This window comes from Dromiciops gliroides, chromosome 2 (genome assembly GCF_019393635.1).
Source record: "Dromiciops gliroides isolate mDroGli1 chromosome 2, mDroGli1.pri, whole genome shotgun sequence".
Classification (NCBI taxonomy): domain Eukaryota; kingdom Metazoa; phylum Chordata; class Mammalia; order Microbiotheria; family Microbiotheriidae; genus Dromiciops; species Dromiciops gliroides.
The window spans coordinates 576,859,571-576,878,473 of NC_057862.1; the positions used below are offsets into that span (position 1 = coordinate 576,859,571).

Here is an 18,903-nt window from a genome sequence, read left to right on the forward strand (position 1 = left end):
GGGATTCAGTTGTCCTTTGGTAGCTTAACCTTGGAGAACAAAAAGAAGGCAGAAGAAAACCCAGTGGGATGTCAGAAAAGGCCATTGGAGCTAGAGAAACAACCTGTACAGATTAGGAGCCAGTGCTGGGAGATAAGTCATGAAAGCTTGCTACAGAGTTTGGAATGATTAAGTGTAGCAGCGGCTCCAGTGGGAGTGGCAGCAGCAGGAATCCAGAGCCCCAGTACAGTGAGATCCTTCCAGAGTCAAGACTGATACACTGACCCTCTCTGCACTGGTCTCTTTTTCTAGTTAGCTTGTTTATTCTTTACTTGTTTCTTTCAATTTAGATTGTAAGACCATGAAGAGATGAACATGCCAGTAAAAACAAGCCCAACAGAGCACCATGTCAAATGAAGAACAGGTATAGTGAGCCTATAAGCTCATTGGAGCAACATGCCCAACAGAGACCCTTGACAGCAAGGAACACTCTTGGCGAAAGCAGTGAAATGATATCACCAGAAGATATCATGGGTGACAACAGCTCAATGACATTGCCAGAAAACATTAGGGGTTCATTAGAAGATATCAAAGGCTTTGAAGCATCAGAGGTGTGAGTTGCACCTCATGAAAGATTTCTATACATGATCCTTCTCCCACTAGTGGTATGTAGACCTTTTGGCTATGAGGTATGTGGCAATATTCTATTGAAAATCTTACTACGACATTTCATTAAATTTCTTTGCTTTGAACTGATTGAATTATCTAACTGACCAGGGAAAAAGTAAACAGTGATTGGGGCTTGTGGGCTAGCTTCTTTTGAATGGATGTAGGCATAAAGAGTATGTTGAATCTGGGATACATATTCTAGGGACTCCCCATTTGAGAGGGAGTATATACCCCAGGTAGTGTTCCGGTTGTATAAAAACAATTGAGAGAAGTCACTAGGTGTCTTTAAGCAAATTTGTGATGATCATGGAATGTCTTAACAGTGTGTCCCCTGAGGGAAGGTGGCAAGGGCCAAACTGGGCACCTTTCATCTGCTCCAAAGGGCTTCTTCCTGCTCCAAAGCAATCACTTCCATCTGTGCCAACACAAGGCAATTTCTACCTCCTCTGTCAGCCCAATTTCCTAACTGTATGTCAAGAATCTCTAGTGCAAAGAGGAGCAACATAACCTTTGACTTCAGACCTTCCATCTCCTGCTACTACTGTCCTTTGGCAAAGAGTGAGAAAAAGATTGAGAACAGGACTTCTTCCTCCTATTGTGAAGGCTCCATCTCCTCCTGTATGCTTTTTCAGCCTAATCTACCACCTTCAGAGGGAAGAGAAATAGTGATGTATAGCCTCCCATCTAACCATCTGACCATATTTCTTCCATCTTACTCTGTACTTGCCTCCAGTCCAATCTCCAACCTCCATTGGGAAGAGTGGCACCCTCTTACTTAATAATGTATAATCTCATATCTGGTCATACCTTTCACACCCTGCTGATTTTGAACCCCTGTAGATTATCATTTAAACTCAGTTTCTCACCCCTGTTACTTGATTCCTCATTCCCTCTCCTCTTCAACCCTCTCATCCCAAAATTTCAAACACCACACAGTCCTTCCACTATGCCCTCTGGAATACCTGTTTCCTAGACAACAAACTTCCCTTTCCTTCCACTAGCTATTACTGAAACCTTATTCCCCTCAGATAACACAGCCTCCCTGGCAGCTCTTTTCATGGTGATGTTGCAATTTCACTCATTTTCAACTCACTGATCCATGCAAGTGAGTGGGAATGCTCCTTATTCCCTAGTGTAGCTTCTAAGTTTCCCCTTACCTCTATTATTCAGTAATCCTTTTCTTTTTGAGGTTCAAGTTATTAATATCTACTATGCAATCAAAATCCTAGTATCTTTGTATTCAGCCCTTTGGGTGACTCTCTTTCCTTCTTCAGTGCATTTGGTACATGGCCCATCATTTTTTTCTCTTCTCTCCTCCTCTTGCCCTCATACTAGGAGATTTCAACATACATATTAAATCTCCTTCAAATACCTTAACCACTCAGTTCCTTAATCTACTCACTTTCCATGAACTACTCTTCCATCCCACTTCAGATTGCACATATGAATGTGTGCTGTCACACACACACACACACACACACATACACACACACACATACACACACACACAAATATGGCTATGTCCATGATTGTGCCATCATCTACAAAGGTGCCACCTCCATGTTCAAGAATTCTGAAATCCCCTTGTCTGACCATAATCTATTGGCATTTCACCTTTCCCTTTGCTTCCCCTTACAAAATCCTATTCTTCATCTGCATCATGACCTCAGATCCCTTGACCTCTCAATTCTCTTCCAGGCCATCTCCCCTGTTCTAGCCATTCTCTCCTCTTCTCCCCATCTTGAGTCCTTGGTGAACCAATTCAACTCTACAATGTTTTTTTGTTTTTTGGTTTTTGGTTTTTTTTTTTTGTGGGGCAAAGGGGGTTAAGTGACTTGCCTAGGGTCACACAGCTAGTAAGTGTCAAGTGTCTGAGGCCGGATTTGAACTCAGGTCCTCCTGACTCCAGGGCCGGTGCTCTATGTACTGTGCCACCTAGCTACCCCCTCAACTCTACAATGTTATTGATGATTATGCCCTGCCAAGCCTCAGCCTTGGATCACTCCCACCATGCACTGCTTTTGCTCTTACACACATGCTGGTGAATGAAGGTAGAGAAAATTATGTAACCATTCTGCCCAGGACCACTACAGATGTATGTCATACAATGTGAACTGGGCCCTCATCACTACTGGCAATCCTACCATATCTCCCATATCAACTCACTATCCCACTCTCCCTAACAACTCTTTATCTCTCCTCAAACCTTCCATGACTCCTCCACTACCCACCCAGAAAAAACCCATTCTCTGTGATCTTCTTGTCACTATCTTCCCTTACCCCTGTCTCCCATGTTGTGGTGACCTTATTCCTTATCAAGGCTCTCTTCTACTTATTCCCATTTCATCCTCTTCAACAGATATACCTCTCTGTTATCTCCTCTCTTTCATCTGTTTTCAGTCTCTCCCTTTCTACCAGCTCATTCCCAACTGCCTATGATCATGCTCATGTCTTCTCCATTCTGGAAAAAAAAACAAAACAACCTTCACTTGATCTATTGCTCTACACCAACTGTCATCCTACATCTCTTCTGCCCTTTGGAGCTAAATTCCTTGAAAAAGCCATGTCTCTATTTTCTCTCTTTTTCTTCTTTTTAACCCCTTACAATTTGGCTTCTGGTCTTATCATTCCATTGACACTGCTCTCTCCAAAGACACCAGTGGTCTCTAGGTTGCCTGAAGAATGGCCTTTTCTCAACCCTCATTCTCCTTGACTTCTCTGCAGCTTTTAACACTGTTGATCATTTTCTCATCTCTCCTCGATAAACTTTTTTCATGTTGATTTTACCTGCTCCCTTGGATTTGATTAGCATTTCCATGCTGATGATTCTCAATTCTACCTACTCTCCACTGACCTCTAATCTCGTATTTCCAAATGCCTTTCTAACAACTCAAACTGGATGTCCAGTTGAAATCTTTTTGTTGTTGTTGTTGTTTTGTTTTGTTTTGTTTTTGCAGGGCAATGGGGGTTAAGCGACTTGCCCAGGGTCATACAGCTAGTAAGTGTCAAGTGTCTGAAGCCAGATTTGAACTCAGGTACTCCTGAATCCAGGGCCAGTGCTTTATCCACTGTGCCACCTAGCCTCCCCCCCTTGAAATCTTAAATTCAGCGTGTTCAAAACAAATTCATTCTTCCCTTCTATATCCTCCTCCCCCACCCCCCATCCAACCTCATCTATAACTATAGATGACAACACCATTCTCCCAGTCCCTCAAGTATACAACCTAGGAGTTATCTTCAACTCTTCACTGTTTTTCACTCCTCATATTTAAGCTGTTGCCAAGGCCTGTTGATGTCACCTTTGCAACATCTCTGAAATGTGTCCCCTTCTCTCCTCTGATACTGCCATCACTCTAGTACAGGCCTTCATCTTTTTATGCCTAGACCACTGCAAAAGCTTGCTGATGGTTCTGCCTGCCTCAAGCCTCTCCCCACTCCTATCCATCCTCCATTCAGCCCCAAAGAGATTTTGCTAAAATGGAGTTATGATCATATCACCTCCTACACAATAAACTCCAGTGGCTCCCTATTACCTTTAGGATAAAATACAAAATGCTGTGTTTGGCATTCAAAGCTCTTCATAATGTAGCCCCTTCCTAACTTTCCATTCTTCTTACACTTTAATCTCATTTGTGTACTCTTTAATTCAGTGACACTGGTTTGTTCCATGAACAAGATAATCTGTCAGCTCCCATCATTTTTTCAGCTGTCCCCCATGTGTGGAGTACTCTCCCTCCATTACTCTGCCTACCAATTTCCATGGCTTCCTTTAAGTTTCAGCTTAAATTCTATCATTTATAGGAAGCTCTTTCCAACCCCTTTTAATAATAGTGCCTTCTCTAGTTAATTATTTCCTATTTATCCTGTATTTATCCTGTGTATATTTGTTTGCATGTTGCTTCCTCCATTAGAGTGTAAGCTCCTTGAGGGCAGAGGTTGTCTTTTATCTCTTTTTGTATCCCAAGCACTTAGAATAATGCCTGGTACATAACAGGTACCTAATAAATGCTTGATTGAAATTAATTGATTGATTGTAATGACCCCTGTACACTCAGATTGAAGAACTAGGGAAGGAGAGATGGGTATATAAGGAGAGGAGAATAAAGGGCCAAGTCCTCAAGTGTGTTATGTATGTATTTTACACTCTACCTGATTCTGGTCACTTTGTATTGAGCTGTATTGAACTATATTTTAGGAGTTTTAATGATCATTTAGTTCAAAGTACTCCTCAGTTTCCTCATCTATAAAATGGGGATAATAATGCATTACTTAACCTCACAGGGCCATGACAAGGAAAGGACTTTCAAAGCCTTACAAGTCTGTACAGATGTGAGGATGGCTAGTTTGGTAATCTTGGGCAAGAAACAACCTTCCATGGTAAATAAGTTACCTGTGAGGTAAGTAATGCATCATTATCTCCATTTTATAGCTAAGGAAATGGATATTGAGGGAGCTTGTCCATGGTGTCCTGTTTTAAGGGGAAGGAGTTACTACTGGTTGAGGTTAGGAGTTGGGATAGGGAAGGGTACAGCAAGAGGATAAGTAAGAGAGTAAGACAAGAATGAGATCTTAAGAGAATCATTTGCATCCCCCTGCCCCCCTCTCTCTGTCTGATAACATCCAGTTCAAGCTTCTAGAAGGAACAGTGACAATGGTATAACGCAGCTTTTTGCTCAGCCTGCATAGTGCAAAGACTAATAGATTTGAAGTTGAGATCTGGATTCACTTCTGGACTTTGTTTCTCAGTAGTTGTATGTTTCTGAGTCAGTCACTTAATCACTCTGGGTCTCCACATTTATAAAAGTGATCAATTTCACTAGTTGATCTCTAGGCTTCCTTCCCACTGAAAATCCTAATGTAACTTGGGATTTAGGCCTGGTACATTTTCATAATACTCTCCTCATTGGTGGAAAAAAATGATTACTTAAAGCTTCATGGATATTTGCTTGAGGGACAGACGTAGCAAGATGTCCTCTCTCTAAGCTGGAAGGAAGAAGCTTCTAGTAATCATTTTCCCCATTAATGAGGATCGTTATGGAAATGCATTAATCTTGAATCCCAGGTAAAATTTAGTTAAAAAATCTGTGTCTGCCCATCCATCCATCCATCCATCCATCCATCCATCCATCCATCCATCCATCCATCCATCCATCCATCCATCCATCCATCCATCCACCCATCTACCCATCCATCCATCCATCCATCCATCCATCCATCCATCCACCCACCCACCCACCCACCCACCCACCCACCCACCCACCCACCCATCCATCCATCCATCCATCCATCCATCCATCCATCCATCCATCCATCCATCCATCCATCCATCCATCCATCCATCCATCCATCCATCCATCCATCCATCCATCCATCCATCCATCCATCCACAGGCCTGCAATTTCATTGGTGTGGAGAACTCCCATGGTGTAAACTCCTTCTGTAGGTAACTGCTGAGTACTTATCTGTTAGAGAGTTGTCTAGAGCATTGAAAAGATAGTGGCTTACATAGTCACACAGCCAATATGTGTCAGAGACAGAACTAAAAACCAGATTTTCCTGATTCCAAGTAACACACTCTCTACTGCTTGATGCTATTTCTTGGGAGCCTAAGTAACTCAGAAAAAAATTCCTCTTTGTCCCTTTGTTCTTCCAGTGCTAGGAACTTCATCTAGTTCCCAATGGGAATACATCCCACCCTTATATTCTCAAGCAGCTGTGGACCAAATGGAAAGTCTCACTATTAATAGTCTTAATCAATGCTTTTAGCTGAAGGTATATAATTATGTTGAGGATTGTGAATTTCATCTGGAAGAACTATGCCATCTATTGTTTGTTTACAGTGAGATGAGTTTTTTCAAGGGATTCACAAAGAGGCATTGATCATCTACTTCCCATAATTCTTCAGTGTTAGAATTTCACAGTTAGAATTGTTAGGGAGATTATTTCAGTTTATTAAATCTATGTTTAGAGATTTCCCCACTCTTTGTCACTGATCATCATCTACAAATGCCTTCAAGCTCTAAGCATTAAGAAGAAGCAGACTTGCAGGAAGAGAAGGGAAAGGAATAAGGAAAGCTGGGCAACTTCTCTAAGACAATTTTACTAGTAAGAGTGATACCTAAGGTGATGCAGTGGGGGAAGGGGGTGGGGAGAACTGTTTACCTAGAGATATGCTAGCTAAAGTCTGCCCCCTTACTCTGTCTTGTGCTAAACCCTCAGAATGTCGTTGTGTAATCATTCATTTTTATTATCTTAAATACAGTACCCATGGAGTCACTCTATCCTTATGGTAAGTACTTTTTGGCCTTAAGATCATTTAACTTCCTTTGATAAGAGTCTTACATTCACCAAGCTATCTTTGCTCCCCCCTGATTCCTGTTAGAAAGAGGATATGCAGATCAAACAGCATAAATAACCCCATCATCCTGATAGATTCCTCAGTGCAAATGAATCACTTGACCAAAGCTTGGTTACATCTGGCTGACCTAATGACATTTAGTTCTGGAGCCAGCAAAACTAGACTTATAATCTTCCCAACAAGGTGTAGAACCCCCATGCTCTTGTGGTCCTGCCCGAAGCTGCCTATGGTACTGTCTGAAAACAGCACACTGGCTTTTCTCTTTATGTGATAGCAGAAATATGTCTGCTAAAATTCGTGGGAGGGAACAAAAGGTGGACAATCATAGCAATTTGTAAATGTTCTATCCTAGATTGAGTGACTACATTTGTTTTTAAAGGCCAAGCTTTACTGAGTCTTTACATTTGCACATGTAGGGATTCTCAGTTTTCATGAGTTGTTGAGTCAGTTACTTATTAATTCCAGAGATGAGTAGGCAGGCTGAGAAAAACTTGAGGTCACAGAGGTATTTTTCATCATCCTAAATACATCAGAGCCTGTCTCCACAGGTTCTGGAGCTGGTATTGAACCTGGGAATAGTCACTTTAGAAAAGGAAATTTCAAGGAAGAATAAGAGATAATTTAATTTAGCAACTCATTGTATGATAAGACCCCAAAGAAATCACCTGAGAAAGAACTCTTATTTGATGAGAATTGTTAGAAAAATCAGAAAATGGTCTGATAGAAATTTGATTTAGAACAATATCATATAGCATATAGTAAAGAAACTTAAAATGGATGTAAATTGAATATCAAATTGAATGGTCATCCCATTGTAATATAGGTTTTAAAACTTATAAGAATCCTAGAATTTGTAGTTCAGAGGGATGAGTATTCATTACATCTTTGGTACTTTGAGGTTGAAAGTGGAATGGAGTCACACACAGAAGTTCCTAAGGGTTACACAAATAGTGAGGGGGTACTTTGAAGAGTTGGGGAGCAGTATCCATGGGAATACAGTGTCCTTAATCCTGCCCATAACTTAGAAAGCAGAGCCAGAAAGAAGTGGTGACTTAAGATCATCAGACGAAAAAAACACTGAAGGGAAAATTCAAAAGGAGAACATGAAAGAAGGGCTGAACTTACAGCAAGAAAGGAGAGGCCAAGCCCTCTAGAATGATCTCATATTAGAAAGCTTGTTCTGAAATTACTATTGTACTCACCTCTCTAAGGATTGAGGGAAGTTCTAAGAAGGCCTGCTCTTTCCCCATCCTTCCTTCCCATGTCTGCCTAGTAACAAAAACTCTTAATATCCTATGGAGGGAGGTACCTAGATGGTGCAGTGGGGTGAGTGCTAGGTTTGGAGTCAGGAAGACCTGGGTTTGAATCTAGCTGCTGATTCTTACTAGCTGTGTGATCCAGGGAAGTTGCTTAACCTCTATCTGCTTTAGTTTTCTCAACTGTTAAATGGGGATAATAATAGTATTTACCTTTCAGGCTTGCTGTGAAGATAAAATGAGGTTTTATGTCAAAGAATTTAGTTAAGTGTCTGGCCCATAGTTGGCATTTAATAAATGCCTGTTTCTTTCCTCCACCTACTACTTTTATTTAATCATTTCCTGTATTCTTATTTTTGCCTGACACATAAAGAAACCATGAATTAGTTAAAAGTAAATATAAATTTAAATTGTGGCAGAGAGCCAAACTTCTGCCTGAATGTTATGAATTTACCTAAATAGGGGCCCTGAGCTATAATGATTATACTTAATCTGAAAAAAAGTCTCTATATACACATATATAATATATATACACACATACACACACATATATATATATATACATATATATCTATGACATTTAGATATATACTAAGTGTATATCTAGATATATATGTATATATCTAGCATATATGCATATATTTACTACATCTATTAGATATATAGTTAGTAGATATCTAATATATACTGTATCTAATATATATATATGTGTATATATATATACATATACACATTACCACATCTACTATAAACTCCATAAAACAGCAGAGGAAGGGAACAAATGGACATGAGGGACCATTATATTTCCCTTAGACTAAAACACAAGCTAATTATAACAGGATGCAGCTCATTAAATCTCTAGAGTGAAAGTGATTAGGAAGAAGAGGAAGTTGACAAGAGAAAAGATCACATTCTAAACCAGTGGGGTCAAACTTGAATAGAAACAGGACACTAACTGGTACATTAGTATCTGTGCATTGCATATAAACTTAGTTTTAAAATGTAATGTTATCTGTGTTTTATTATATTTTTATTTATTTTAAAAAATAATTTCCAATTGTTTTCATCTGAGTTAGGTTGGGAGTATTGTTCGTTCATACCACACAAAGGCAGCATGATTGACACCTCTGTTCTAGACCACCGGCATGAGAGGAGAAAGGAAAAGCCTGGAAAAGATTCATCTCAGCCCCTATCCATCAGTAAGGAGGGAGCAAAAAGGATTAAGCAAAAGCCCCCCAACCTTATCTTCCATAGCAATATCTACACTTGCAAGTATTCCACCTTTAAAAATATTAAAATCTGAAAAGAATAAGATCAGGTACCTTTCACAGGTAGAGAATGAATTCTTAATCAAACAAAGGAAAGAAACATATAATAGATAATTTCAGTTACATGAAATTGAAAAGTTTTTTTATGAATGTAAAGGAACTAGGATTAGAAGGAAAATCAAATAAGAAAAAAATCTTTATCATATATTTATATATATATATATATATTATGTGTCTGATATCTAAGATATGTAAGCAAATAATAGAAACATGTATAACCAAAAGCTATTTTCCAGTAGATAAGTGGTCAAAGAATATGAGCAAATCATTCTCAAAAGAATTATAAACTATTAAAATCACATAAAGGAAAAAATAGACAAAATAATTCTGAGGTTTCACCTCAAATCCAATACATTGGCAAAATTGACAAAATGTGGGAATACTGAGTTTTGGAGTGGTTGTATAAAGATAGGACACAAATGCATAGTTGGTGAAACTGAATTGGTCCAACCATTTTGAAAAGCAGTTTTGAATTATGCTAAGAAAGTCACTAAAATGTCTATTACCTCTGAACCAGAGATCCCCCTCCTCTGTATATATTCCAGGTTATAAAAAATAAAAAGAAAGGTCCCATTTTTATGATGTTTATGAGAACTTCTTTTTGTAATAGCAAAGAATTGGAAACAAAGTTAATGTTCATAAATTGGGAAATGACTAAGCAATATTTTGTACATGAATTAATGGAATATTACTTCATTATAAGAAACAGTGAAAATTATGAATATTACGAAGACTGGGAAGACTTACATAAATATATAAAATGAAGAAAGCACAAACAGGAAAACAATGTAAGTAATAACCTCAAAAGTATAAGTGGAAAGAAAAATAACAAAACTGGAAGTGAATCTATCAAATTATAACAAACAAGCTTGACCCCAAAGAAGAACCATGAAAAGACTCCTCCAACGCCTCCTTTCCATAGATGGGGCTCTATGCATATAAAACAGTGCATATAATAAAATGCTTTATGTTTTTTGTTGGCTTTGCTGGGCTTGTTCCCTCCCCCTTTTATTCTTTGTTATAGGGGATGGATTTTATAAAAGGGGAGGAAAAAATACACTTGAAAATGTAAATATGTGAAAACAAAAGATAACAGTTAAAATCTATTTTTTTAAAAATGAAAGAGTGCTTGAGCTTGGGCCAAAAAAGATTTCATGCTGCCCTTCACCTTCCTGCTAGCAACTGCTGTGCTTTAATCAAAGATGAAATCAAAGAATCAGAAATCTCCATTGTATATATACTAGAACTATATGAAAGGTGTCCTGGAACAATGATATAATTAACAGGGTTGTCCACTGGATAGAGGAACTAAAAGAATACTCCTGCTTTTGATTCAACATACTGCAGAGAAGCCTAATTTCAGTCTAAAAGTTACACGTCAAAAATTCTCCCTCTGAGGACAGAGAGGGTTTCTGCTTTTTGTTCCTATCTCCTTTTAGGGCCTAATCTTCAAAAGTTAAGAGGTTGCTGTGGATATACACTCCACCACTGAGTACACCAACCACCATTGGAGAATACCAACTACCATTACTATCATTGTTACAATAGGTATATGGTTTTAAAATGAGTTATTGGCTAGCCAGGGGAAGAAGTTCATGCTACAGAAACTGGCCATTTATGACAGTACAATTGAAAAAAATGTAATGTATTAAATATCTTCTTATTCCAGAGTCAGCCTATTTTATCTCCCCATTATCATTATAGGCATACCTCTCATGGATATTCCCTCTAATGGTATAGATCACAATCCACCCAAGTCTTCTAATCTGAGGCAACATATCTGTGTTGTAAAGATCCTTCACTGGGAGTTCACCTAACATTCAAGGGATCTCGCTATAAAGGACAGCATTGTAAGAAGAGAGTCCTGGGTATCTCCTATGAGATATGTTGAGGCCAGTGTATTCCTGTGCATATAGGCATTTGTTCTTTGTCTTGGTGTTCTTTTTGTTTTAGGTGAAGGAGATTAATCTAGAAACAAAGACCATAATGGCTTCAGAATACCATTTTTTAAAAAGTCAATGATGTCCAAGAGTTAAGGAATTAAATACATGATAGATTTTACAGCCAGCCAAGAACCACTATCCCAATAATCATCCTTTCGGACCCAGGAGTAGCTGAGATGAAGACTCATTTGCAGCAATGTCACATTTGGACCTGTACCTACATTATTGTCTGAACCCTCTCTTCTCAGAGGCTGAGGTAGTATAGGTGAGAGAGAGTCCCAAAGGTGTTTAGGGGGGAAATTTTTGTACTTTTATTATTGCTATATCTTTGAAAACATTAGTTTTACAAAAGTTCATTGATATTAATTCTTTCAATGGAACTAAAGTTCTAGTTGGCTAATAATGTGCGGAACATACCCAAAATGGAAACTCAAACTGATATTAGAGAAAGATCCCCCACAACCTCTTATGGGTATTCCTAGAACATTGGGAGGAGAGATATAGCTGCCTTCCATCTGGGAGACATAAATCACCAGAAGCCATTTCATTCACTCTCCTAACATCAATGACAACAATAACCAACTCTCTGCATTTGTTTCTGTTTCTTTCTTTCTGAACTGATTCTCTCTCTCTCTCTCTGTCTTTATCTATCGTCTATCTATTATAAAGTCACATATACATACACATATGCAAAGGAGTTGGAATAGATCTCTAAAATCCCCTCCAGCTCTAATTTATGAATCTATAAACCTAGCTCACTTTAGAGGATTTTGGTTCACTCCTTAGTTGGGTAGTAACTTCCCCCTAGGAAATAGCATGTGAAGCCTTGAAGTACAGCCCTTCAGCAACATTGAAAGACCCCCATTGAAAGTGCTTTTTCAGTAGAAGCTTAAATGACTAGTGATGAAATACTAAGGGATGAAGTACTTCATTCATGCCTGCACCACACTCCAAGCATTAGGAATACAAATGCTGTGTGTGAGAAAATGCCAAACTCAAAGAAAAGCATTTTGGCTTTATGTGGAGGGGCCGACTATTGGAAAATTATAAGGGGAAATTTCTGCCTATCTATATGTTTTTGCCTTTTTAGTATATACTCTAGGCAATTAGGGACATGTTTAAAGAACTAATTCTTTACACCCCTAAGAATATGAAGGATTTCTAAAACACCATGGTGGAAGAGGGGCAAGGGAGAACAATGAAAGAAAAAGGCCAAGTTGTCTATCTTTTATCTATACCAATTTAAGGCATACTGCTGAGCTTTATTCTTACACAAATCCAAGATTCTGGGCTAGGATACCCTACATACCTTTATTATCTTTAAACTGAACCTAGTCATGCCTTCACTCCTTTCCTGTGAAGAATTTCTGGGAGGACATAAAGAAGAATCATAAAGGATAAGATTGTGATCTGCATCTTTGGAAAGGTCACCCACAGGAGTAAGCCCACTGATCCAATTTGGTGTTAAAGAGTGTCTTGGCACTCAAAATATATGGTTAGGTTGGGGCTACTTCTTCCTTTGTATTTCCTGTAGTTATAGCATACAGCAAGTGGTTGGTCCAGTAAAAACTGTTATTGACTATGTAGTATATTGGCTAAACATTTCAGGTTATTAGAGATACCAGATGTCTCTAATACCATACAAACCACCCATTAAAAAGATATGTGAAATATAATCAATGTTCTTAGCACTGTAGTGATTTTGAACATGTTAATCTTTGATGATTCAAATGTCTTTTGGGTTATCACTATGAGTGTCTACCTACAATTAAACTGTAGTTATAAAGCATTGCTGCTTAACAGAACTTGGTCACCATATCCCAACTCATCCTCTCCCTTTTCAGCTTCTTTTTATGTATTATCTCCTCCTGTCGGTCTTTCTGCTTGTATTTGTGTTCTCAGAACTTAGCACAGTTCCTGGCACATAGTGAGGGGTGTTACCTTTAATAAATGCTTGTTGAAAGAGCTTATGAACCCACCTGTCTCATTTCTTGCCATCTGTTATATCACTTCTAATTCTGAGTATTGCCTGAAAAGTCAGAAATGGGGATAGATATTGGTGAAGAATGCTCTGAAGGAAGAAGGAAGAAGGTGACTTCTCTCTTGCAGTGATACCATTTAGTGTAATGGCATAGAGAGCTCTCTCTGGGATTTTTGTGAAGTGTTGCTACCAATCAACTGTTTTACTCTTCAATTTCTAAAACTATTAATTTGGGCACAATGATATGAGGAATATCTACCAGACTCCTTGCTTCCACACATTGTTCACCATGTGAACTTAGATACTTATTTTAAAAAAACATTTTTGAAACCAACTAATCTGACTTAACTGGCTCACAGAATTAGTCTTGGACCATTGATGTAGTTTTCTGATTGCTTGAGTACAAAAATAGCCTGACTATGAATCTTCTTGGGCAGCATAGAGACAGGGAAACTGCTCAACTGAATTTAAGGCTGTATCCCTTCCAAGCTATGCCTAAGTATACCTCCTTTTGTTACTTACCTAATGACCTACAAGTATGGATGGCATCTCGTTCCAATTTTGAACCAGAGCTACTAGCTCATCTGAACCAAACTTGACCTAATACAATTAGCTATTGTTAGTAGTATTAGAATGGAATGATTTCTTTGAAATGAGGGGTGAGGGATGCAGAGAAAATTGAACCCTGGATTACTTCATTGGTTCTTCACCAAGTTGTTGGTGATGGTACTTCTGGTAATGTCTTTGGTGATGGAGGCCATTTACCACCATCACCTGAACTCCATTCATCCTGAACTTGTGAAACTGACTTTTTAAACTCAAGTGTAAAACTTTACATTTATCCTTATTTAATTTTATCTCATTAGATTTAGCCAAATTCTCTAGCCCATCAAAATATTTAGGGATCCTGATTCTATCAATCAGTCATAATTTTCACTCATAAATTTGCGCCACCTGCAAAATTGGAAATCATGCCATTTTTTGCATATTTCCAAGTCACTGATTGAAATGCTGAAAAACACAAGGCCTTCCCTGGGGCCTTCCTTTAGAGATCTCTTATTAAGTTCATATTGAATCATTAATGGCTAACCACTTCCAAAACCAGCTAATTTCATTTTTTGACCAGCCCACATCTCTCCATCTTTTACAAAGGATTTAAGATATTTTTATCAAATCCTTACCTAAAACATAGGTAAAAATTAACATAGAAGGAAATGGAGTATGTAAATAACCTTGTATTAGAAAAAGAAATTGGACAAACCATAAATGATCTTTCAAAGGAAAAAAATCAATCCAGGACCAGTTGAATTTACATGCAACTGGTTACTGAACACATAAAGAATAATTTAACTACTATAAAAACTATTTAAAAACAGGCAAAAAGGGGATTCTACCAAATTTCTCCTTGCACTTAGAGACTTGACATCTAAAGCAGGGGGAGTCAAAACAGATAAAGAAAACTAGATGTCAACATCTCTAATGACTATTAATGCAATAAATAAATATTAGCAAGGAGACTGCAGCTCTATGTAACAAAGATCACACATTATGACCAGGATGGATTTATACCCAGAATGCAGAGCTAGTTCAATATTGGAAAAATGACGAACACAATTGAGCATAGTGATAACAAAAGACCTTCAAAATCCCATTATTTCAATAGATACTAAAAAGTTTTTGACAAAATAAAACACACATTCCTGTTTTAGAAAATACTAGAAAATATAGGAATAACTGGAGTTTTCTATAAAATGATAAATAATATCTACTTAAAACCAAGAACCAGCATCATCTATAATGGGGATAAGCTAGAAGCATTTCCTATAAGATCAGGGGTAAAGCAAGACTGTCAACTATCACCATTACTATTTAATATTTTGCTTGAAATGATACCTATAGCAACAAGAAAAAGACATTGAATGAATAGGCATAGTCAAAGAGGAAACAAATCTATCACTTTTTGTAGATAATGATACTTTACCTAGAGAACCCTAGAGAATGACTAAGAAAATTAATGGAAATAATTGACAACTTTAGCAAAGTTGCAAGGATATACAACAAACCCACACAAATTACTAGTGTTTCTGTATATTACCAGCAAAAATCAGCAGGAAGAGATAGAAAGAGAAATTCTATTTAAAATAATAACAGATAGTATAAAATACTTGGGAGTCTACTTATCAAAACGCACACAGGAACTATATTAACACAATTATAATCACTCTTTACACAAATAAAGGCAAATCTAAATAATTAGAGAAAAATTAATTGCTCATCAATAGTTTGAGTCAATATCATTAAAATAATGTTGGGGCAGCTAAATGGTGCAGTGGATAGAGCACTGGCCTTGGAGTCAGGAGGACTTGAGTTCAAATCTGGCCTCAGACACAACACTTACTAGCTGTGTGACCCTGGGCAAGTCACTTAGCCCCAATTGCCTCACCAAAAAAACCCCAAACAAAACAAAACAAAAGAGCAATGCTACTGAAATGAATTTACTTATTCAGTGTCATGATAATTGGTCTACCAAGGGATTATTAGAGCTAGAAAAATAATAATAAAATTCATTTATAGGAGCAAAAAATCAAGAATATCAAAAATTAATGAAAAAGGTGAGAAGATAGGGGACTCGCAGTACTAGATCTCAAACAATACTACAAAGCTATAATCACAAAAAAATTACAGGGTAATAAATAAGAGAGGTTGATCAGTAGAATAGATTAAGTACATAATATATAGAATCAATCAAGCATAGTAGCCTAGTGTTTGATAAATCCAAAGATATCAACTATTAAGTAAAAAACTCACTATTTGACAAAAACTATAGGGAAAAATGGAAAATGGTGTGGTAAAAACTAAGTATTTACCAGAATTTCACCTGATATACCAATATAAATTCCAAATGGGTATAGGATTTAAACATAAAGGGTGACATAAGCAAATCAGTAGGGCACAGAAGAAATTACTCATCAAATCTATAGATAAAGGAAGAGTTCATAACCAAATAATAGAAAGGTAATGGAAGGTAAAATAGACAATTTTGATTACATAATTTAAAAAAATGTACAAAAACCCTCAATGTGGCTAAAATTAGAAGAGAAGCAAGAAATTGGGAGAAAATTTTTGTAGCAAGTTTCTCTGATAAAGGTCCCATTCTGAATATATATAGGGAGCTGATTCAGATTTATAAGTTATGAATTAGCAGTTTCAGAGGAAGCAATCCAAGAAAGCAATAACCATATGAAAAAATGTTTTATATCACTAATAATTATAGAAATTAAAATTAAAATGACCTTGAGGTTTCACTTCATATTCACCAGATTGGCAAACACAAAAAGAAAGGAAAATGGCAAATGCTAGAAGAGCTGTGGGAAGACATGCCCTTTTAATGCACTTTCAGTGTAGCTGTGAACTGGTCTTCACATTCTGGAAAGCAATTTGAAACTATGCCCCCAAAGCTATTAAAATGTGCATGCCTTTTGGCCCAGTGATACCATGACTAGGTCCATACCTCAAAGAGATCAAAGAATGGGAAAAAAGACCCATATGTACAAAAATATTTATAGCCATTCTTTTATGGTGACAAAGAATTTGAAACTGAAGGACTGTCCACCAATTGGAGAATGGCTGAATGAGTTATGGTATATGAATATGACAAAATAAGACTGTGCCATAAAAATGATAAAGGGGATAGTTTCAGAAACAAACAAACCTGGGAAGACTTCTATGGACTGATGCAAATTGAAGTGAGCAGAATAAGAACAATTTATACCATAACAACAATATTGCAAAGGTAAACAACTTTGAAGCAGTTAGAAACTCTATCCACTATGCCACCCAACTGAAATGGGCAGAGAACTGAAACTAGAACCAAGCAAGCTGAAACGAATCCTGACTCAGATGCTTAATATCTGTATGACTTCAGGCAAGACACAATCTCTCACAGTCTCAGTATCCTCATCTGCAAAATACAAGTGATTGCAACCTTGAAAGGATAGTACTTTGCAAATCTTTATGCTCAATACAAATATGAGTGATGATGATGATGATGATATCCCAGGTTGCTGAATGAACCATTTAGATGGAATAAAGTTAGGGTGGTATTAGGATTGAAAAACAATGGATGGGGGCAGCTAGGTGGCGCAGTGGATAGAGCACCGGCCCTGGAGTCAGGAGTACCTGAGTTCAAATCCGGCCTCAGACACTTAATACTTACTAGCTGTGTGACCCTGGGCAAGTCACTTAACCCCAATTGCCTCACTGAAAAAAAAAGAAAGAAAAAAAAAGAAAAAGAAAAACAATGGATGGTAGGGATCTTACAGGGAACTAGATTAATGGGATCAATAGAAAATTAGAGGTGATGGAGATTATGTAGGACCAAGGATCCTTTAATAGTGGGCCTTCAGAAAGTTACTCCAGGTTTATGTTACGTTTTGGGTCATTCAAAGCCACAGTTCATGAGCTCATAATGATGCTTTAAAAATACCAAACAAGAGGACATGCTAGTTTGAAGCAAAATAGCTTTTCATTAAATAGCATAGCAAAATGAATGACAAAATTCCTGCCTTGTGCATTATATATACTCTCAGGTTACCACATTACCAGTGGGAGATGGAACACATGTGGAGAACATGAGGGACTTGAGACCACATATAACTAGAGCAACTAATCTCCCTAGGGTGGGATCCTTACTGGAACACTTTTCAGCCTCTCAGCTTTCTGCTTCCTTTCTGCAGATCTATTGATGTCATCTGCCATGTGTGACAGCAGGTTTCAAGCTGCTTTCTGCAACCTCATACTACTACTAGTCTACTGACTGCATTGTGCCACTATCTGCTATTGTAAGATGTAAGATGAGTGCTATCTCAACTAGCATGGAGCTGTGATCTGTTATTTTTCATAGTTAATATCTATCCAGTCCCAGCCAGATTTCCTTGTGTTTAAGTTAGGGTCAGTCTAACTTTATGCTACTAATTCATAGTGGCAATGTGAAATCTAGCCCACCTGGGATAAGGAAACTCAACATGTCTAAGACAGAATTCATTGTCTTTCCCTTAAACCCACATTTATTCCAAATTTACCTTTATGATAGGCCATGGGTGTGGTTCAATTAGAAATTGCAACACAAATCTAGGATATGTACGGTAGCTATCACCCACATACCCATATGTTAATGCAGGGTCTTCATATGTCCAATGGGATATTGTTCCCACTGATAGAAGGGATTGGTTTTGAAGTCCCTTTAAAAACTCAGAAGAGTCCAAGAATGTGACATTTTCTCATATTTGATGGAATCCCAGATCCATGCAGTGTGTTTCCACCTGGGACCCACAGTACATTTTTTTCAAAGGACAAGACGACTTTGGACTCAACAGGTATCCTTAAACTA

The 18,903-nt window shown here is 37.7% G+C and overlaps 1 long non-coding RNA gene across 1 annotated transcript; it reads left to right on the forward strand.

Annotated features, from left to right (window-relative positions):
• The first annotated feature begins 2,470 nt into the window (after positions 1-2,470).
• Positions 2,471-13,461, forward strand: LOC122739679. Its single transcript, XR_006354669.1, has 3 exons — positions 2,471-5,045; positions 6,911-6,937; positions 9,339-13,461. It is a non-coding gene; the product is annotated as an uncharacterized LOC122739679 (long non-coding RNA).
• Positions 13,462-18,903: the final 5,442 nt, after the last annotated feature.